The 22,338-nt window shown below is 45.1% G+C and overlaps 1 protein-coding gene across 5 annotated transcripts in view; it reads left to right on the forward strand.

Annotated features, from left to right (window-relative positions):
• The first annotated feature begins 9,807 nt into the window (after positions 1-9,807).
• The window catches only part of Scml4 (Scm polycomb group protein like 4), a 141,984-nt gene continuing 129,453 nt past the window's right edge, over positions 9,808-22,338 (forward strand). For 4 of the 5 annotated variants that reach the window (XM_045154658.1, XM_045154663.1, XM_045154659.1 and 1 more), the window contains exon 1: positions 9,808-10,276. The gene's annotated coding sequence lies outside the window, so the exon portion shown is untranslated. The remainder of the gene's footprint in view (positions 10,277-22,338) is intronic. The other variant, XM_045154660.1, reaches the window with a different exon arrangement.

A 22,338-nucleotide genomic window follows, 5' to 3' on the forward strand; every position in this document is an offset into this window, starting at 1 on the left:
CCAGTGTTAGGCATTAGGGTGGATGATCCCCACCTGGAAACATGTTCCATTTCCTTCTTCCCCAAAGATGAACGTGCTCTGGTGTCTTGATCTATCAGCCTCGCCATAGGGCCTGTGGGTGAGCATAGAACTCCCCAGCAGGAACAGATCCCGGCATTAGGGGACACAGATAATTTGCTCCTCTGATTGTTTTCTTTTTCTTACGTGGTTTCTTTTTCTCCCCCATGTTTGCTAGTGCTATGTCAATTTTTATTTTCCTTTTATATCTTATTTGTTTGGCTATTGATTTTTTTTTGTTTTACCATTGTTGTATTTACTTAATTTTCATTTTTAGTTGACATGTAGAGTTTTAACTATCATTCTGGCATTTCCCCTTCCCCCTTTTGTAAGCCCCACTTCTGTTTTCACATGCCATGTCCTTTCCCTTCAGCACCCTTCACTTTTTTTTAAATCTCTTTATATCTATTCTTGCCTACCATTGTAGCTGTTTAGATTCTACCCACATATGTCCTTCTCCCTCTTAAAAAAACTTTTTTCCGGGTAGGTTCTCATTCTATCCCAGGCTGACGTGGAATTCACTCTGTAGTCCCAGGCTGGCCTTGAACTCACAGAGATCCTCCTACCTCTGCCTCCTGAATGCTGGGATTAAAATCGCCGTACCTGGCTGCCCTCCCTTTTATACATCCAGTTATTACAAACTAGGATCCACATAAGAGAAAGAACATGAATTTGGGTCATTGCCCTTGATGTGATTCTTTCTAAACCCAGGCATGATGGTGCATGACTTTAACCCCAGCACTATGTTGGCTAAGGTAGGAGGATCACTGTGAAATTGAAGCCAACCTGAGCCCCAGATCAGCCTGGATTAGAGTGAGATCCCACCTCAAAAAAATAAAATTCTTTCCAGATGCATCCATTTATTTTCTGCCAAGTTCATGATTTCATTTTTCCATAGTGGTGATTAAAATTCCATTGTGTGTATGGCCACCATTTTGATTCTTATATTGATGGGCATCTATATTAGCTGTTGTTAATAGAGCAGCAATGACCATGGATGTACAGTAAGAAAGAAGTCACCAGCTGGGTCAGTGGGCAGAGCAAGCAGGCTGATGAGGGTGTTGAGTGACATAAGCATCTTATGGGTGGAAGGTTGGTTTCTTGGCTTTTAAAAATATTTTTATAGCTGGGCGTGGTGGCGCACGTCTTTAATCCCAGCACTTGGGAGGCAGAGGTAGGAGGATTGCCATGAGTTTGAGGCCACCCTGAGACTCCATAGTGAATTTCAGGTCAGCCTGAGCTAGAGTGAAACCCTATCTCAGAAAAAAAATTATTTGCAAGTAGACACACACACACACACACACACACACACACACACACACACACAGAGAGAGAGAGAGAGAGAGAGAGAGAGAGAGAGAGAGAGAGAGAGAGAGAGAATGGAGCTCCAGGGACTCTAGCCACTGGAAATGAACTCCAGATACTTTGTGCATCTGGCTTTACATGGGTACTGAGGAACTGAACTCGGGTCATTAGGTTTTGCAGGTGAGTGCCTTAAACACTGTGCCATCTCTCAAGCTCTACTATTGGCTGTTTTAAATTTTAAATTATGAAACAGGGTCTCATTCTCTAGGCCAGGTTGTCTTGGAACTTACTATGTAACAGTGACTATGAGCAATCCTCCTGCCTCAGCCTCCCTGGTGCTGGGATTACAGGCATGCACCACCATGCCATGCTCTAAACTCAGTAAAACCAATTCCAGGTTCATCTTTTGCATTTTGGATTGATATCTTATAAGGTGGACTGAAATGATATTTCTCACCACTCCCAGGAGGGTCCTTTGTCTCTGTGTAAATTGCAAGTGTGGAAGAGGAACTCATCCAATACAGACAGACTTAATAGTGTGAACTCTCTCTCCACCAGGACCTCTGTGAAACCTAGACACAAAAAACGTTCAAAAAATGTATATACTTGAGCTGGAGAGATTGCTTAGTGGTTAAGGCACTTGCCTGCAAAGGCTAAGGACCCAGATTTGATTCCCCAGGACCCATGTAAGCTAGATGCATCAAGTAATGCATGTGTCTGGAGTTCATATGCAGTGGCCGGAGACCCTTGTGTGCCCTTTCTTTCTCTCTATCTATCTGCTTCTTTCTCCCTCTCTCAAATAAACAAAAATAAAATATGTTTAAAAATTGTATATATTGCTTGTATCACTTTTTAAGAATTTATTTATTTTGAGAGAGAGAAAGAGGAGGGAGAGAAAGAGGCAGATAGAGAAAGAGAGAGAATGGGCACCCCAGGGCCTCCAGCCACTGCAAATGAACTCCGGATGCATGTATCCCCTTGTGCATCTGGCTTATGTGGGTACTGGGGAAGTGAACCTGGGTCTGTAGGCTTCGCAGGCAAACACCTTAACCACTAAGCCATCTCTCTAGCCCTGTTTGTATCACTTTTAAGCTGTCATTCAGTGTGACACCAAGGTATTGTCTAAACACTTTAAATCTATCCATCCATGTCTATACAGTGAATCTGTTTGTACCCCTCTTTCACACACGTAGGACCCAAAGCACTCAGGTTAAGTAACTACCAAGTTACCAAATATATGTCCAAGTCAGGATCTGAACCCAGGCAGTGTGGTCTCTGAGCTCAGTCAGAAAGAGGTGCTCTGGCTGCCCTGGGACCCCTGGTGTGAGTTTGCCTTTGACCTCTGGTGACAGCTATGGGTAAACATAATTTACAGCAGCAGACCATTCAAAAAGAAAAAGGGACAGAATCAGGGCCTATTAGAAAGACAATAACTCTTTACCAATTACCACTGTGGGTCAGGGCAACTGACCCTTGTCTGTTGGTGATGTCCTGAGTGGTAGCAGAGCTATACGGAATCTGGGAATGTAGCAGACAGATGGGGAGGGCTGTGTTTCTGAGGACATCACAAGGCTAGTGTCTTGGGCTGGAGAGATGGCTTAGTAGTTAAGGCACTTGCCTGCAAAGCCAAAGAACCCAGGTTTGATTCCCCAGGACCCACCTGAGCCAGAGGCACAAGGTGGCACATGCATCTGGAGTGTGTTTGCAGCAGCTGGAGACCCTAGTGTGCCCATTCTCTATCTGCCTCTCTCTCTTGCTCATAAAATAAATAATTTTTTTTAAAAGGAAAATTAACATTAAAAAAAAGAATTTAGCTGGGCGTGGTGGCACATGCTTTTAACCTCAGCACTCAGGAGGCAGAGGTGGGAGGATTGCCGTGTGTTTGAAGCCACCCTGAGACTCCATAGTGAATTCCAGGTCAGCCTGAGCTAGAGTGAGACCCTACCTTGAACCCCGACCCCCCAAAAAAATAATAATAAAAAGAATTTAGTATCTTGAATCTTCATGTTCATTTTATCCATCTCCCTCTAAGGGTCCTAGAAAGGTGTTGGGACTTACTTATCCATGGTCATTCTGCAAAGATGTGGTCAGGGGTCTGCCCTGGTGGGCTGGTCACAGCTCACCCTCCCCAGTTCTGCCCTCCTCCCTGCTCTCTTCCATCTCCAGGAGACTTTCTTGATGATCCTAGTTTTTTTTTTTTTAAAATTATTTTATTTATTTATTAGAGAAAACAAAAGAAGAGATAGGGAGAGAATGGGCATACCAGGGTCTCTGGTCACTGCCAACTAACTCCAGATACATGCACTACTTTGTGCATCTGGCTTATGTGGGTACTGGGAAATCGAACCTGGGTCCTTTAGACTTCACAGGCAAGCATCTTAACTGCTAAGCTCTCTCTCCAACCTTAAAAAATGTTTATTTATTTATGAGGAGAGAGAGGGTGGGGTGGGGTAGAAACCAGCAAGCGCCTTTAACCATGGGGCCATCTCCTCAGCCCCAGTACTTCTGATTGTATTTATTATCCAATTATATATCTTGCATGTGCATGGCTGTACAGTGTGTGCGTGTATACGTGCATGTGTGGTTAAAGGTCCGGGATCACACAGCATCCTGTACAGAGAATTATTCAGGCTCCACTAACCCAAATGCTCAATATGGACAAGCAGCCCCCTTCCCCTTCCCGAGGCCACGCCCATTCATTAAAGATGCAGCGCCGCTAAAGGTTTCCCACAGCCACCTTGCCTTTCACATCCAGGCGCCTAATCCCCTCCCTGCAGAGCCGCCTGTTCTCCCAGCCCCAAAGCTGCCTCAGTGATTGGCCTTGACTTGTTTCACGTGTGTGGACCCAGGATGTAGGGGGGAGGGCGGGAATGAATATGCACGCCAGAGCCTTCAGCCACTGCAAACAAACTCCAGGCGCACGCATCACCTAGCACGTTGGCCTTTCCACAGGGTCTCATGTACGCCTGGCACCTCTCAAACTCTCTATGTAGCCTAGGCCTGGGCACCACCACACTCATCACCAAAGTGTTACTTTCTGGTGAAATGTGGGGAATGTAGAATCTGTGTTTGGTAGGCCCTGTTGTCTGTCTGTCTGTCTGACACACACACACACACACACACACACACACACACACACACACCATTCTATTGCAGCTGAGCCCAAATGCAGATTATTTTTCTTTTGGACAGGATCACACTCTAACCTAGGCTAACCTGAAACTCACTCTGACTTTGAACTCATAGCAAAACACCTACCTACCTTAGCCTCCTGGTGAATATCATGTCCAGCAGTATTTAAAATTTTTTCCTTTATTAATTTGCACATGTGTGTATGTGTGCCTGTGTGTATGGGCACACCAGGGCTTCTTCCTGCTGCTGCACACAAACTCCAGATGCATGCCCCACTTTTTGCATCTGCTTTTACATGAGTAATTGGGAATTGAACCCAGGCCAACAGGCTTTGCAAGCAAGCATCTTTAACCAATGAGCCATCTCCCAGCACCCCCAGCAGGTTTTTTTGGGGGGTCGGGTCTTTTAAGGTAGGGTCTCACTCCAGCCCAGGCTGACCTGGAACTCACTCTGTAGACGTCCCAGGCTGGCCTTGAACTCACAGTGATCCTCCTGCCTCTGCCTCTGCCTCTGGAATGCTGAGATTAAAGGTGTGTGTTACTATGCACAGCTCCCCAGTAGTATTTTATTTTCATTTATTTATTTGAGAGAGAGAAATAGACAAGGAAAGAGAGGGAGACAGACAGACAGAGAGAGAGAGAGAGAGAGAAAGAAAATGGACACACCAGACCTCCAGCCACTGCAAATGAACTCCAGATGCATGTGCCACTTTATACATCTGGCTTTACATAGGTACTGAGGAACTGAACCTAGGTTGTTAGGCTTTTGTAGGCAAACACCTTAAACACTGAGCCATCTCTCCAGACCTTATATTTTTATTATTTATTTGTAAAGAGAGAGAGAGTATGAACAGGCATACCAAGGTCTGCTGTCACTGCAAATGAACTCCAGACACATGTGCCACCTTGTACATCTGGCTTTATATGAGTGCTGGGAAATTGAACTCAGGTCCTCAGAGTGTGCAAGCAAGTACTTTTCACCACTGAGCCATCTCTCCAGCCCCAAAGGCTGTACTTTTTGTTGTTGTTGTTATTTTTGAGAGAGACAGAGAGGGACAGAAAGAGGCAGATACAGAGATGGAGAGAGAATGGGCACACCAGGGCCTGCAGCCACCGCAAACAAACTCCAGACGCGTGTTCCCCCTTGTGCATCTGGCTAATGTGGGTCCTGGGGAGTCTAGCTTTGAACCAGGGTCCTTAGGCTTCACAGGCAAGTGCTTAACCACTGAGCCATCACTTCAGCCCCCAAAGGCTGTTCTTGGTATGGATAGTGGCTTTACAAGCAACTGACAGAATGCTAACTCTTCAAATGAAAATGGGGATGATCCTAAGTAAGTCTGCATTTGTGACCCCCTAAATAAACCTGCCCCCCTATGCACCTTATGAAACCCAACTACTTAGTAATATTTATATGGGAAGAATGGAGCATGCTGCCTGTAACCTGAGTGAGAAATATGACCACAGTGCCAGAGCAGATGAGCCAGGCACATGGCACCTGAGCACATTGATGTCCGCAGGGATGTGTTTGATTTAGAGGTGTCAGCTGGGAGGGTCCCCCTTCTCCTCCCAACATATCCCATAGCTGATATGATCTTTCCTGTAAACGTAACCTTCAGAATTGATCAATGATTTTTACTACCTTCCCTCCTTCTCTCCCATTGAACCCCTTCTTCTTCCTAGTGAGTCCCTTTTCTGCTTTGGGTGTGTGCATGTGTACATGTGTGTGTGTGTGTTCACTGAATTTTTTTTAGGATTGTTGGCATGAGCATGGATGAAGGGTTATTTAGCCGAGTGGGCAACTCATCAGCAGCCATATTACTCAAGAAAATGTCTTTTCCTTTTTCAGCAACCATTAATAGCCAATAATGTCTCAAGAAGGGATGGGGTCCCATGGTCTTCACCATTCATGATAGAGTGTGGCTGGCTTCAATACTGTGTAGGTCACGATAGTCACTGCGAGATCAGAAATGCAATGGTAAGGCTGGGGAGATGGCTTAGCGATTAAGGTGCTTGTCTATGAAGCCTAAGGACCCAGGTTCAATTCCCCGGGACCCATGTAAGCAAGATGTACAAGGTGACTCATGTGTCGAGTTCATTTGCAGTGGCTAGAGGCCTTGGCATGCCCATTCTCTCTCTCTCTCTCTCTCTCTTAAATAAAGGAATAAATAAATGCAATGGCACTGTCATGCCCACAGACAGTGTTATAGCCTTTTTCTCCTCCCACACCCACCATGCTCTGGCTCTTGAATTCTTTTTGCCCCTCTTCTGCAATGTTCCTTGAGCTTTGGAAGGGCTGATTCATTTCTTGCAGAATAAAGGAAATCCTAGTAAGATCGATTTATGTCTCTATCTATCTATATATTTTTTTATTTTAGAGAGAGAGAGAATTGGTGTGCCAAGGCCTCAGCAACTGAAGTCAAACTCCAGATGCTTGTACCACCTAGTGGGCCTGTGAGACTTTGCATTTGCCTCACTTTTGTGCATCTGGCTTACAGGGGATCTGGAGAGTTGAACATGGGTCCTTAGGCTTCACAGGCAAGCACCTTAACCACTAAGTATAGTTAAATTCAGTACACACACGCAAACACACACACACCATATATAAAGCCAGCTTTAGTTAATTTCAGGTTTATGTATCATTACTAGCTTGGTTCATTGGGTGGCAATATATGCATTCCAGACACACCTAACTTAAGGACAAGCCACATCTGGGAGAAGACAAGGAAGTAAGGATTCTAAGGATGTTGATCCGAGATAGATAGATAGAGAGAGAGAGAGAGAGAGAGAGAGAAGAAGAAGGAGGAGGGAGGGAGGGAGAGGGAGAGGGAGAGAGAAAGGGATTGATTTCAGAATCCTTCCAGGCAGGGAAACCAGAGTCCTCTTTTGAGAGTAGGTGGAGATCCTGCCAAGCCTTTTTTTTTTTCTTTTGTAAGATTTGGAGACTATTTATGAATACTTAAGAAAGGTTTATTTAACTAAAGAAACACGAGAAAGTCTAGTGACCTAGTCCATCCAAGGTGCTTAGCAGTAGAACGTGGTGTGGATTCATGTGAGGCCACAGCCTTAACCACTGTGGCTCCAACTGAGGTTTGGGCACATTGAAACCACCCAGTGGCCTTAGGTTTCCTTCCTTCCTTCCTTTCCTCTCTTCCTTTCTTCCTCCCTTCTTGCTTTTCTCCCTCTCCTTATCTCTCTTTATTCAGGTTGCTTTTTTCCCTCCTTCTATCCTTCATTCCTTTCTTCCTTCTTCCTACATAGAGCAACACCATTCAATGATTAAATGGACTAAAGGAGGGAATTATTTCTTGCTCAATAAGTATGATGCATTGCCTTCATAAACATTAACTCTCTTTATCTTTATAATTTGAGAGAAATTTATTTCTTTCTAATATGACTCTGCATACTTTTAGTTCAAGTTGTAAGTAAGCACCATCTCTCCAGCCCCAGTTTAAGGTGTAGGTTTTTGGGGTTTTTTTTGAGGTAAGGTCTTACTCTAGTCCAGGCTGATTTGGAACTCACTCTGAAGTCCCAGGGTGGCCTTGAACTCACACCAATCCTATCTTACTTCTGCTTTCTGAGTGTAGGGATTAAAGGTGTGTGCTACCATGCCTGGTTTGTAGTTGCATTTTTTTTGTTTTTTTGTTTTTTTCAAGGTAGGGTCTTACTCTAGCCCAGGCTGACCTGGAATTCACTATGTAGTCTCAGGGTGGCCTCAAACTCATGGCGATCCTCCTACCTCTGCCTCCTAAGTGCTGGGATTAAAGGCTTGCATCACTATACCCAGCACATTTTTAATCTTATTTATTTATTAACAAGCAGGGAAAGACATGGGGGTGGGGGAAGAATGGGTGTGCCAGGGCCTCTAGCCACTGCAAATGAACTCTAGATGCATGTGCCACTTTATGCAACTGGCTTTGTGGGGGTACTGGGCAATCATACTCTGGTCATTAGGCTTTTCAGGCAAGAGCCTTAACTGTTGAACCATCTTTCCAGCTCCCTGTATTTGCGATTTTTTATGAGAGAGAAAGAGAGAGAGGGAATTGGTGTGCCAGGGCCTCATCCACTGAAATCAAAGTCCAGACGCTTGTGCCACCTAGTGGACAGGTGCAACCTTGCACTTGCCTCCCCTTTTGTGGGTCTGGCTAATGTGGGACCTAGAGAGTCAAACATGGGTCCCTAGCCTTAACCACTAAACCATCTCTCTAGCCATTGCAGTTGCTTTTTTTTTTTTTTTTTTTAATTTTTTCGAGGTAGGGTTTCACTCTAGCCCAGGCTGACCTGGAATTCACTCTGTAGTCTCAGGATGACCTTGAACTCATCGCTATCCTTCTACTTCTGCCTCCCAAGTGCTGGGATTAAAGGCGTGCGCCACCACGCCCGGCCCTGTTGTTGCATTTTTTATTTTTTTATTTTTATTTATTTATTTATTTATTTTGTAGTTGCATTTTTTAAAACTAGTTTAGCTGTAGCCAAGGCTTTCCTTAGCCAAGCTGATGTGCAGCCCTGGCTGAGGTCTCTTGCTAGGAGTAAGCCCAGAGGGTGGCCTGTTTTTCGCAAGAACGGATGTTTTATCTCATAGGAAACAGTTTGAAACATCCCATACTCCAGAGTGGATAAAATGAGTACCAGAAGCTTTGTTCGATTTTCTAAAAAGAAAGGAAGAAAAGGTCCCTTCCCCATAATAAACCGACCTGCCAGTGGGCCTTGGAGGATAGACGGGCGTCTCTTTCCTGTGTGAGAGCCACCCACCCCTCCCACGCAGGGCTCAGGCATGTTTGGAAGTGTAGTTGGCACTTAGACACGTGCACACATAGATGGGGGCCCGGCTCCGGGTGCAGTGTTAATCCCTTGCATGACTGTAGCAGCAGGCAGCTTCAGAGCTAATAGCTCCAGTGGTGGGTGCTTGCCCGCATGGGTGAACTCCTTGCTCCAACGCAGGCTTTCCCACGTAAGGATGTTGTTGGAATATTGTTTTTCTTCCTTCCTCCCCTCCCTCCCTTCCTTTCCTTTCTCCTTCCTTCCTTTCTTCCTCTCTGTCTTTTCTTCCTTCCTTCCTTCCTTTTTCTCTGTCCCTTTTCTTTCTTTCTTCCTTCCTTTCTTTTTTGTCTTTTTCTCTTTCCCCAAGCACTGGACTGTGTGAACAGTACTGTCTTATAAGCCTGGTGTTGGCCCTCACTGCTGCAGGACTGGGACAAAGAGACGATGCTACAGTCTGGTTTCTATGGCAACAGAGGAGGGGTAATGAAAACTCAAATGTAGGAAACACCCATCCTGACAATTGTGACACAATTCAGGTTATTACAAGGACGTAACTACCAAAGAAGCACAAGTGTTATTACCTTGCAGCTCATGTTGACAAAAAACTGCACTGCCCATTTCTCTTAGTTGGGCTGCGAAGAGGAAGGAAACACAAAACACGAAACACACACACACACACACACACACACACACACACACACACGCACACGCACACCCTCATTTTCTGCATGTAAAGTGTGTGTGTGTTCTTTAAAAGCCAGTGGTTGGCTGGTTTTCCGGACATGATGTGGTTGAAGCTGTCATCGTAATGGAAATTCATTGCTGTAGCTGTGGTAAATCGAGTGTTCTGCCCGTGCTGGATGCATTAGTCTAATGAGATGTTTGCAGCCGAGCGCGGCTGCTGGAGAGTAACTGAGCAGCTGGAAGATAGCTTTCGCGATACGCGGGTGCGTGTGCCCAAAGTCCTGATCTGAGTCAACCCTCCTGGCCGACACCCTAATCAGGGCTCTGTGAACGAGCTGTAGGTAAGGGAGACACACAACTGGCGGGTGTACCGTGACATGGGATCCTTCTTTTTGAGCATGACAGGTTACCTGCATCAGGTCTTTTTCTTTTCTTTTTTTGGGCGCGGGGGGGGGGGGCACATCCTTGCCTCCACTGCAATGCGTGAGTGTTTGCACCACAGCTGCTGAACCCAGAAGGTAAACTTCAGTTTCTCTACTGAAAAAGGCAAGGTTTGATCTTTTAACTCAAAGGAAGATGCCATATAGAACCATGGCTGATGAATTTTGGATATATATGCACCCACTACTCTTTAAATTTGTAGAAAGTTTTTTTTTTTTTCTTTCTCTAAATGTGAAGTAAGGGCTGGAGAGATTGCTGAGCGGTTAAGGCACCAAATATGAAGTCAAATAACTGGCTAGCCTTTTCCCTCATAATAATTGTGATTTGCCTTGTTTTATTTTCTTAAGTTAAAAAATTGTAGTATGTCTTAGAATACAAATATTTACCTAACATTTGATGATTAAAACTGGTGTGTTGTGAACATGTCAAAGTGTTGCTTTTAAATTGAATTTTAGTCTGATTATTTCAGATGGAATATTTTGTATGTCTTTGTGTTGGCTTTTCTTAATTTACCAGTCAAAGATAATAGCATTTCTTGTTAGTTGCTGTTATTAATTTGCGGAGGGCGGGAGGAAGAGACAGTTTTATGGAGTGTTCAGAGGAGTTTTCCCAAGTTCAAATACAAAGTCAGCTCCTTTCTGGGTGGAGCACTGTGTTTCTCCCACAGCCTAGAGTGTCCACTGCAGGTCACTTGCAGCCAGACAGGACCAGTAGGGGAGGGTGAGATGCAGGCTGTATTCATCAATGATGTGTTTAAGTCCAATTTTTTTCCGCTATCTATGGCAGAAAGTGAGAAGTGGTTTATCATGTTGTCTCTAGATTTTATGATGGTTCTCAAGGGGGCTAGACCATCAGTAACTTCTGAGCAAAGTGACTGTTTAGCAGCACTCAGATACTGTGCTACCTGAGAAAGTAATCTATATAGTTTAAAAAAAAAATCTATACACTTTAGAATGGAGATTATATGATGTAGACTCTTGTGTTTTTAATTTCTTAGTCGAGGAGTAATTCATGAAGAGTGAGGAATACAATTGTTTTGTTTTTTCCCCAAGACTTTTTCTTCTTTAACAAAATGGAATATCTAGAGTAACATCATAAAAATATATGAATAACTAAAATCATTCATAGCACATTGAGGTAAGTTATCTGGAGTATTGTGTGGAACTTTTTTCTTTTCTTTTTCTTTTTCTTTTTCTTTTTCTTTTTCTTTTTTCTTTTTTCTTTTTTTTGAGATAGGGTCTCTTGCTTTAATCTAAGATGACATGGGATTCACTATGTAATCTCAGGGTGACCTCGAACTCATGGTGATCCACCTACCTCTGCCTCCCAAGTACTGGGATTAGAGGCGTGCATCACCACGCCGGCTTGTGTGAAACATTTTATTTATTTATTTATTTATTTATTTATTTATTTATTTATTTATTTATTTTGTGTGTGTGTGAAACATTTTTGGGGGTTGCTTGGTAAAACCAGCTGGAAAGCACTCTTGAAAAACAGCAGTTGGGTGACAATTACCTAGAGCAACGGAAACGCAAATCCAATGTGAATATAGATGCTTCTCTTCAGAGAGGTTGCTTAGTGGCTTCAAACATCTCCTTTTGAAACAGTGGTGACTAACTTTTGAATCATGAATGCGTTTTCTCTCGCTCTTAAGCTTGTGCATGTGGAGGAGCTCTCTGATCATTTCATAATTTGTCAGTCTGATTGGTGAAGTTATAAAAGAAAGTGCAGATCCCACAACACCCCAACTCTTTCATGCTTAATGTGTTTAAATTTCTCACCTGTGCCACCAAAATTCTGTTTCTAAAAAAACATGAGTAGCAGTAGGAAGACAAAAAAAAAAAAAAAGGAAAAAAAAAGAATACAGTTTCTGTCCTTCCTTTGCTCCTGTCCTGTTGGTGTGTTTTCTGAGCTGAAACCTGCAAGAGCGGTTTCACTTTTTGGTCCCGGGGGCCTGGGCAGGAGGGTGATGGCAGCCACTGAGAAGCAAGCCAAACTCAAATACTGTCACCTGGCCACCAAAATTTTTATTCTGAAAATTTCAAAGGGGCAATGACTTTTAACATGTTCAAGAATGCTTGTTTGTGATAAGAACTCAAGCAGTTATGCTAAACAATGCAGACAGAAGTTTTAAAATTTTAAAACTCTAAATGATGGGAAAATCAAGACCAGATTGCTTTAAACCTCTCATGATGTGGTGGTTTTTATTTATTCATTTTTAATCTCAACGTTGGATCTCAAGTGTTTAACAAGTTTAAGGAAAAAAGGAATGCTCAGCAAGGAATAACCTTTCTGTTGGAAATCTGGGGAGTTAAATTTTAGAGGGTTTCTTAAGTCTGTTTACAATTTTGCATGACCTGAGGGCATATCACACATGCACACATCGCATGTGACATGCGCTTTGGAAGGTTTGGTCAGGGCAGAGGTGGCGGCTGGGCCTCAGAATTAATTCCCAGGGGCCGTGTTAGAGCTGCGGACATTTGTCCTGTCCTGAGCCATTGCCCCTGGAAGCTTAGGCTTCTTGGAAGCCAGATAGCTGGCCTATACTCTTTTGGTGGTCTTTAGAATTCCAAGCCCCACCTGTTTGATCCCTTTGGATTTTATTTGGGAATGAAGAAGGTCGTCCCCTCAGGTTGGCAAATGTGACTTGTCTGAGAGAGATCTTTTCAAAAGGCTTCCTTGGATATCTTATTTCTTAATCCAGAAACCTCCCCAAAGGCTAGTTTAGGATTTACACATTTTTTTTTCCTTCAAAATGTTCTTTCTGCTTTCAAAGACAGATGAAGAGAGACCTGAAGATTCAAAACAGTGCCTAGGAGAAAAAATTTTCAAATGGTTTGGTATAAATATAATGTAACAGAAGCCACCTGGGTGTCTAGTAAATTGCTCTAAATTTTAATTAATGAGGCACAAAAGCTATACCACAAGCTTTAAAAATTACCCCTTTATCAATAAGGTGATAATTAACTTTCTCTAGAATTAGCAATTCTCTGAGCCCCGGGCAGCAGGCAGCTTGGTAAGTTCTTTGGACTGCTGCCAATTTTTAACAATTGGTCTTTTGGCAAACCTACCGGCTTTTAATTCAAACATCTACTGTGACATTTTCTGATGTGGTTCAAAGATCATTAAGGCACCCAAATCTCGATAAAACTTCTGAGACGGAGACAGTAGCTCCGAGTACTTGGATTGCCTTTGAATCTGCCATGTGATTTCTTTCTTCCTTTCTCCTTTTCTACCTTTCTTCTTCAGAGCCTGTCTTTGCCCAGTCCCCCTGCTGTGGATCTCTGAGGCTAGGCTGGAAATCCCTGGGGCAAAGCCTGCATTTGTTGTCCTCACAGGGAGTCTGGGCCTCAGAGGCCAGCCCTCGGGGCTGGGGCATTGTCACTGTCACCTCCAGGCTCCTTCGCGGCTCCAGTTCTGTCCAGGGTGTGTTCCTGGCGTTCCTGCAAGCTTGCATTCCTGGTGTGTGGTCGGTGGAGAGAGAGTTTTGGCTGAGACTTGATGGGAAGCTGGGGCCAGAAGGTTTGCTCATGTCTCCTTGTTTGGAATTTCGCTGACTGATCTCACAGTGATGTTTAAAGAGGCATCGAAGTGGTCCCATATCTCAGAGGAGCCTATGAAACACACACACACACACACACACACACACACACACACACACACACCAGCACCGTGGTCACAGGTGGGCAGCATGGCGGGCAGGCCATCCTCATGGCCACCCAGGGGTTGGAAAGCCAGTGGTGAGAGATTCAAATCTCAAGCCCTTGGAGTTTAACCATTAGCAACTTAGCATTGCTGGGCTTCTTCTCAGGCAAGTCCTGTGGTGAAGATGGGACGCTATGGAAGGTGTCCTGGTAGGCTAGGCAGGTGGTCCCCACAGAGACAAGATCACCCCGCCTTTGGGCGGCTGGGGTGGGCCACAGCAGCAAGCAGGGTTTGAGCGTTCTAGAATAAGTCAGGTCCTTGTTTTTTAAAATTTTGTTTATTTTTATCTATGTATTTGAGAGTGACAGAGAGAGAAAGAGGGAGAGAGAGAATGGACGCGCCAGGGCTTCCAGTCACTGCAAACAAACTCCAGACGCGTGCGCCCCCTTGTGCATCTGGCTAACGTGGGTTCTGGGGAACCGAGCCTCGAAGCGGGGTCCTTAGGCTTCACAGGCAAGCGCTTAACCGCTAAGCCATCTCCCCAGCCCTAAGTCAGGCCCTTGTAACTGGGAGCGGGGGCGGGCTTAGTCACCAGTGCAAAGACAAAACTCTCCCTCGTGGGGTGGTTTTGCTTGGGCTACTATATTCCAGGGTAAAAAGGACTTTATCCCCCTCAATGGTCATCCCAGTGCGTCCCTGCGACATCCTGCAACCAGATGAACGTGGCCTCCTGTCCCTGCAGCCGGCCTCTCTGCTGCTCCAACCTTGGCCTTGGCTATGTTACAGCAAACCCGGCGAGGGGAACGCGTATAAACCCCTTTGTACTCTCCCCCACACGCCCAGGCTCGCTCTGCGGAAAGTTTTGTTTGTGGAAGGCAGGTGTGCTTTCATGCTTTGGCAGTTGCATTTACTGATCAGATAACTAGAGTCTAGTTCCACTGCTGCCGAGTTTTGAGGGCGAGCGCACGGCCCTGCACTCAGGGTCCGCCCGCCTTGGGAGGGAGGAAGGGTGAGGAGCAGCTGGATGCTTCTGCAGAGAACACAGTTGACTATGGGGGGCGGGGGTCCTTGCTGTGCTTGGAAAGTGCTGATGCTGTCTGCTTAGCTCTGTGGCAAAAGCCTTTGCCCCTTCCCCCTTTCTGCGCAGTTTCTTCTATGGCAAAAACACTCATTTTTAAAAATCTTTTTTATATTTATTTATTTGAGAGAGAGAGAGAGAGAGAGAGAATGGGCATGCCAGGACCTCTAGCCACTGCAAAGGAATTCCAGATGCATGTGCCATCTTGTGCATCTCACTTATGTGGGTCCTGGGGAATTGAACCTGGGTCCTTAGGCTTTGCAGGCAAGCTTCTTAACCATTAAGCCATCTTTCCAGCCTGCTTTCTTTCTTAATTCATTTGCAAGTGGACAGAGATAGAAGAGAGAGAGAGAGAGAGAATGGGTATGCCAGGGTGTCCAGCCACTGCAAACAAACTCCAAAGTTGCATGCACCAATTTCTGCGTTTGGCTTTTTGTGGGTACTGGGGAATTGAACCTGGGTTGTTAGGCTTTGCAGGCGAATGCCTTAATGGCTAAGCTATTTCTCCAAGCCCCAGAGCACTCAGTCTTTCAAAAAGAAACGTTCTAAACTTGGAGACAAATGCTGAATTACCCTAGCTGGGTCTAAGTTCAATGGAGAAGGTGGCACTGAGGGAAAATAACAACAGGGAGTGGGATAAAAGCCGGAGGGCGACCTGCCTTAGCTCTCAGAGGAGAACTTGACCCTCACTCTGCCTATCACCTCCTCCTGCTTGTGGGTTTAACAGACCAGCGTCAGGAGGCCTGGGCATATGGCTGTCAGCTCCCACATTGATGGGTCATTTGCTTTCGGAGTAAAGGAAAACTTTGTGCTTTTGACTTCCTCTTTTGTTCCTAGGTCATTCCGGGACAACATAGCTGTGATGAGAAAACCAGTATTGAACACAAGAAGTGTGTTTTTCCCTGGCATCCAGAGCCAAGCCCTGGGTCCTCTTACCAGTCCCACGTGTTCTCAGGGTGGCCATGTCTGAGGCTCTGCCATGGCCACAGTCTCTAAGCCAACCTGAGGTGGCCCCAGGATCTGAGTCCTGTTTTGACAAGCCTTTGCCTTGGCGAATGAGGAAAGACGAGGGAAAGAGAAAAACAGAAGGTGAAAAATCTAGCTCTGGCAATTCATGGCATTTATTTATTTATTTATTTGCTTGAGAGAGGGAGAAAGAGAGAGGCAGAGGCAGACAAATAAATGGAGGCAGAGGCAGTTAGAGAGAGAAACAGAGAGACAGGTGGAGAGACTTGGTACATCAGGGCCTCTAGACACTGCAAATAAACTCTAGACACATGTGCCACCTTGTGCATATGGCTTACGTGGGGCCTAGGGAATTGAACCCTGGCCCTTAGGCTTTCTAGGTGAGCACCTTAACCTCTAAGCCATCTCTCCAGCCTGATTCATGGTTTTGATTTTGATGAAGATGGGATTTGAAGGCTGTGCAGCTGAAACCATCCCCTTGGGCCTAACCATTTCCCCTGTGAGAGTCATTTTTTTTTGGCTCTCCTCTTGCCCCCACAGTGGCTTAGGATCTAGGGCCCCTGTATTGGCAAGTACAGGCAATGCTGGGGCTTCGTCAGGCTGTTAAAGTCATGCTGCTTATTCCAAACTCAACACTAGCTATACTGTATATAGTAAAGCACGCTGCTCTGGGCACAGGTGTCTGTCATTTTTCAGTTGTGGTCATTGGTCTGGGTCATGCTGTTGCCACTGTTATCTGTGCTGGAGTTTGCCTTGTGATTTAAGCGTCTGTTTAATGGCCATATGTGCATTGCCCCTTGTATTGGAAGCGCCCCCTTTCCGATGCCAAAGTGTGCTAGGGAGTATGTGAGCCCATCCCTCTAAGACCTAATTCACAAAAATTCATCAAACAGAAAGCTACATATAGCTATAAAACATTTGATATGCAAAATGCTTCAATCCACCACCCACAGTGTGAAGCTACAGCTCTTGTTTTTTTTTTTTTAAGTGGTGATAACATAATGAATATTAAATACGTAACATAAAGAGGGCAAATGGCTTGGTGAGATTTTATTGGGGGCCTGATGTGGAAATGGTTAATTGGTCCCACAGCGAGAAGGTGTACAAATTGTGTGTTGTCTTAATGAGAGCAAGTGAGTATAAACTCTCTCCAGGGATGTGAAGTTAGAAACTCAATTTGGGCTGTGATTTGTGTGAGAATGCGTGGGAGGCTGTGATAGGTGATGGCATTAAGGACCAGTTCTCTCTGTTGCCCTCCTTTTAGTTGGAAGTTATCTGGTATGAATCCAGTAATGAATAAAGCAACTGAGGTATTGTGATGCTTGTAGAGTGGGCAGAAAGTACACTTAGAAAGGGGTGTTCCATGCACGTCCCCCAAGTCTCTGTTCAGGTCAAGTTGAGTTCTTGGCTTGATACTAGGATGGTGATAAATAAATTGGAAGTATGATCATTTAATATATATACACATATATTTCTGGACACAGGTGAGGTCATTTTTTATAGCTACATTTGACATTTTTATGGCTGAAGAGAAAAATATTTCCATAGGAACCAGCTGGTCCTTGTAGATTTCCAGCAGAAAATGATGTGAGTTACACAGTTTTATAGACTGAGTTAAGCAAACCCAGGCCCCGCTTTGGCTGGGACTTCCTGCTTTCGGCTGGGCTCCTTTATCCACCGCCTCCCAAACCTTCACGGATCTTCTTCCTCATGCCTGAGAACACATATTCTGGACAAGATAATGGGAATTTATATATGGAGGCCACCGCCCTCTGTAAGTGTCTGTTTTCCAGCCAGCTCACTCTGTCATGGAAGCTGGAAGGTTAACCTATCACCAAGCTCAAGGGAAAAATACCTGACATCTGAAGAAAGAATTAAAGCAAACCCCGAGGCCCTGATGGCCATGGCCTCCGAAAGAGCCCCAGACACCCAGACTGGAAGCCTTGCTCCCAGGACAGGGCTCAGACTCTCCCCCAAAGTTTTTTTTTTTTTTTTCTGAAGAGTGTGTTTGAGGTAGGAACTCACTCTAGCCCAGGCTGACCTGGAATTCACTATGTAGTCTCAGGGTGGCCTCGAACTCACAGCCAACCTCCTACCTCTGCCTCCAGAGTGCTGGGATTAAAGACATGTACCATCATGCCCGGCTTCCCCAGAGTTTTGAAGGATACAGACATTTTTAGCAAGGGCATATTTCCCTCTAAAGCTTCCCTTCTCCAGTAACTTTTTCCTCTTCCAAGGGCTCCCATGCATCCTCAGAGCTGCATAGAACAGAAAAAGGGAGCTAGCTGCAAAGCCTCCAGCGCTGAAATGCCAGTTAGCTACCAACCTGTGCTACTTGGGGTCACCAGTACTGGGGTGTGGCCCCACCTTTCAGATCCCTTCCCAGGGAGAGCCATACCATTCTACACTGCCAAGGTGGCTTAAACCAAATATTTTTATTTATCTATTTATAAAATATCTGCCATCCTCAAAGAGCTAGCCCTTATTTATTTATCTTTATTTTTGAGAGAGAGAGAAAGTAGCAGATAGAGAATGAGACCAAGAGAATGGGTGTACCAGGACCTTCAGCTGCTGTGAACAAACTCCATCTTTTGCATCTGGCTTTACAGTGGTCCCGGGGAATAGAACCTGGGTCCTTTGTCTTCCCAAGCAAATGCTTTAACCACTAAGCCATCTCTTCAGCCCTATTTATCTATTTGTGTGTGTGTGTGTGTGTGTGTGTGTGTGTGTGTGTGTTAGGTTCTTGCTCTAGCTCGAGTTGACCTGGAATTCACTATGTAATCTCAGAGTGGCCTGAAACTCATGGCAATCCTCCTACCTCTGCCTGCCTAGTGCTGGGATTAAAGGCGTGCACTGCTGTGCCCAGTTTATTTATTTATTTACTTATTTATTTTTGTTTTTTCGAGGTAGGGACTTACTCTAGTCCAGGCTGACCTGGAATTCACTCTGTATTCACAGGATGGCCTTGAACTCATGGCGATCCTCCTACCTCTGCCTCCTGAGTGCTGGGATTAAAGGCGTGCACTACTACGCCCAGCCCATTTATTTATTTTTAACATTATTTATTTACTTGCAAGCAGATATAGAGAGAAGAGAGACAGAGAGCATGGGCACTCTAGAGCCTCCAGTGCTGCAAACAAACTCTAGATGCATGTAACATCTTGTGCATCTGGCTTTTACATAGGTACTGGGGAATCAAACCCAGGTCAGTAGGCTCTGCAGGCAAGTACCTTAACTGCTAAGCCATCTCCCCAGCCTCAAATATTTAATTTTTTTATTTGTATGCAAACAGAGACAGAGAGAAGAGAGACAGACAAAGAGAATGGGTACACTAGGGCCCGTAATCATTGCAAATAAACTCCAGATGCATGTGCCACTTTGTTCATATGGCTTTATGTGGGTACTGGGGAATGAAACCCAAGTCATTAGGCTTTGCAGGCAAGTGCCTTAACCACTGAGCCACCTCTGCAGCCCACAGGAAACAATATTTAAAAGGTTCTATAAATCATGAGTGCAGCCCAAATAGTGACAAGTCCATACTTGGCATTGGTTGAGTACCCTGTGTTTAAGGAGGCTGAGGAAGGCACCAAGCCGCCTTACTTTGTTTAATCCCCCACCACTACCACCAAGGAAGTTAACATGGGAGGAGCTATTTGTATTTCTGTTACACAGATGGGGAAACTAAGGTTTCTGTTAAATAGCTGGCCAAGGCCACATAACCGTATGAAATCTACGGAACCTTCTTCTGCAGTTTGGGCAGCACGTTGGGGTTGGTGGTTTACTAAGGCAGCGCTCCTTCCTGCCTCGTTGCCAGCAGGTCCTGCCCTGCCAGGCTGGGCATTCCAGGTCCTGCAGGCTTCGGAAAGGAAACAATTTGCTGGTGTTCCCATTTGGAAAGTCAGTGTTGGTTCACAGAAAACTTCTTTTGAAGCGGTGGGCTCTAAGTCTACCCTTTTTATTAGTACAAATATTTTTAACAGCCTGAAGTAAAGTTGCTAGATAATACAACCTATCCTTACCTATATTTTAGGGGGGAAAAATCAACATGATGTCATAGAACTGAAATATAGAGAGAATGAAGGAGAGTGGAGTGTAGTAATTCCATCTAGTGCAGGCCCCTGACTGCAGACGGGCTCTGGCACCCGTTCCAAGGAGCTCCTGTGCAGGCTAAACCAGATGACATGAGCTACTGTTACTGCAGGTGACATGGTTTTTCCAAACATGACATATAATACTCGGAATTCTGAACAAGTAAAGAACACTCTGTCTTTAAATTTTTTTTTAATTCATTTTATTTGAGAGCGACAGACACAGAGAGAAAGACAGATAGAGGGAGAGAGAGAGAATGGGCGCGCCAGGGCTTCCAGCCTCTGCAAACGAACTCCAGACGCATGTGCCCCCTTGTGTATCTGGCTAACTTGGGACCTGGGGAACCGAGCCTCGAACCGGGGTCCTTAGGCTTCATAGGCAAGCGCTTAACCGCTAAGCCATCTCTCCAGCCCCACTCTGTCTTTTAAAAAATAATTAATTTGTTTATGAGAGAGAGAGAGAGAGAGAGAGCGTATAGATGCACCAGGGCCTCTAGCCACTGGAAACGAACTCCAGACACATAGTCCACCTCGTGCATCTGGCTTTAAATGGGTACTGGGACATCGAACCTAGGGCCTTTGGCTTTGCAGGCAAGCGCTTTAACTGCTGAGCCATCTCTCCAGCCCCAGTCTACTCTACATTTATGCACTAATTATGTCTCTGGAAAATATGGTACACTTTAGAGCAGAGCGAAAATACATTGGTAAGGTTTGGCTGTGGCTTGAATGTGCCCCCCAGCGGCTCATGGAGTGGCAGCTTGATCCCCAGGTGGTAGCGTGGCCGTGGTGGAACCCATGAAGGTGGAGCATAGAGTAATTAGGTCACTGGGGGAGTTGTCCTCAAAAGGGATTAGTACACTCCTTTTAAGACCACCGCTAGTTCCCAAGAGAGCGAGTAGTAAAAAGAGCAGGCTTGGCCCTCTGAGTCTCTCTGGGTTCCTGTCATGTGATCTCTTCCTCTTACACATGGTCCCATTATGATGGCAACGGCCACAGTGTGATATAGCCAAGGGCACCCTCACTGGAGGGCGTATCTGATTAGTTGGAATAGCCCAAGCTTGGATCTTTAGCTTTAGCTTTCAAAACCAGAAGTTAAATAAAGTTTCTTCTTTTTCTAGAAACGATTTTTATTTTATTTGTTATTCTTACTAGTTTTGAAACAGGATCTATTTAACCCAGGATGGCCTCGAACTTCTAATCCTCTGTCTCTACACCTCTAATGCTTATGTGATGCTGGGAATCAGACTTGGGGCTTTATGAATGTTAGGCAAGCCCTCTATCAACTGAGCTACATCCCAGCCCCTAACCTCTTATCTCAAATATTTTGCTGTAGCAACAGAAAATAGACGAAAATAAATATTGTGTCCATATGTAAAAATGAATTACTCTTAGGCTGAGGATTTTCTCTAGAGCAGGACAATGCTCTGTTGGCACTGCCCCCTCCATCCCGGGACACCCAGCAGCTCTGGTCTCTGCCCCTCTTGGTGCCAATAGCGTTCACTCTGCCTCCAGCACTGTATCACATCAAATCATGGCCAACACCCGTCCATGATGCCTCTCTGTGGTGGGTGCTCAGAACTATGGAGCACCCGTGGGCCATAACACTCTACTTTGCCATGCCTTTCACTCTCCACCCCCCAAAGCCCATTAATTATGGAGCCTTGAACCACCATGTAAGAAACACAATTGCTTTGAGGGAGGGCAGATACCAGAGAAAGGGTGTGAAGAGCCTATCTGGGGGATGGATGACCCTCCAGGCCCAGTGGACCCATTTGACACCACAAAGATGCCAAACTACCTTACTGAACCTTTTCTGAATTCCTGATATATAATGAGCCACAAAGTTTAGAGTCATTTAAAAAATTTTTTTTACATTATTTATTTGTTTATTTGACAGAAAGAGGCTGATAGAAAGAGAAAGAGAGAGAGAGAGACAGAAAATGGGTGCACCAGGGCCTCCACCTACTGCAAATGAACTTCAGACACATGCACCCCCTTGTACATCTGGCTTATGTGGGTACTGGAAATCAAACTTGGGTCCTTAGGCTTTGCAAACAAGCACTAAGCTGTCTCTCCAGCCCTTATTTATTTATTTTGTAATTTTTTATGAGAGAGAAAGGGAGAGAGAGGAAATTGATGCACCAGGGCCTTCAGCCACTGAACTTGAACTCCAGAGGCATGCACA

Source organism: Jaculus jaculus, chromosome 7 (assembly GCF_020740685.1).
Source record: "Jaculus jaculus isolate mJacJac1 chromosome 7, mJacJac1.mat.Y.cur, whole genome shotgun sequence".
Classification (NCBI taxonomy): Eukaryota; Metazoa; Chordata; class Mammalia; order Rodentia; family Dipodidae; genus Jaculus; species Jaculus jaculus.